This window comes from Penaeus monodon, chromosome 27, assembly GCF_015228065.2.
Source record: "Penaeus monodon isolate SGIC_2016 chromosome 27, NSTDA_Pmon_1, whole genome shotgun sequence".
Taxonomy (NCBI): Eukaryota; Metazoa; Arthropoda; class Malacostraca; order Decapoda; family Penaeidae; genus Penaeus; species Penaeus monodon.
In genome coordinates, this window is record NC_051412.1 from 13,049,889 (window position 1) to 13,050,211 (window position 323).

Below are 323 nucleotides of genomic sequence, written 5' to 3' on the forward strand. Positions count from 1 at the left end.
AAGCCTCAATTCCACAAACCATTTGAACCAAACGCAAGCCGCTCCTTCCTCAGGTCGTCCACGGGGTAGCGTTTCCGTGTAGGCCTATCTTTTAGTCTCTGTTGATTTTGAAGACGAACGTGTTTGTCGAGTGAGCGCACAGGGTCTGTTGACTCTTTTCCTCGAATTGCAGGCATTGTTATGTAAGTAAGCCACGTGCTCTCTCTGTCAGAATGGCTGAGAGAAAGAAAGAAAAAATGAGGGAGAATATTTGTTGTTATTTGTTTTTCCTTCTTCCGGTGTTGAGACAATTTTCTCGCTTTGATTCTGATATCACGGGGGGA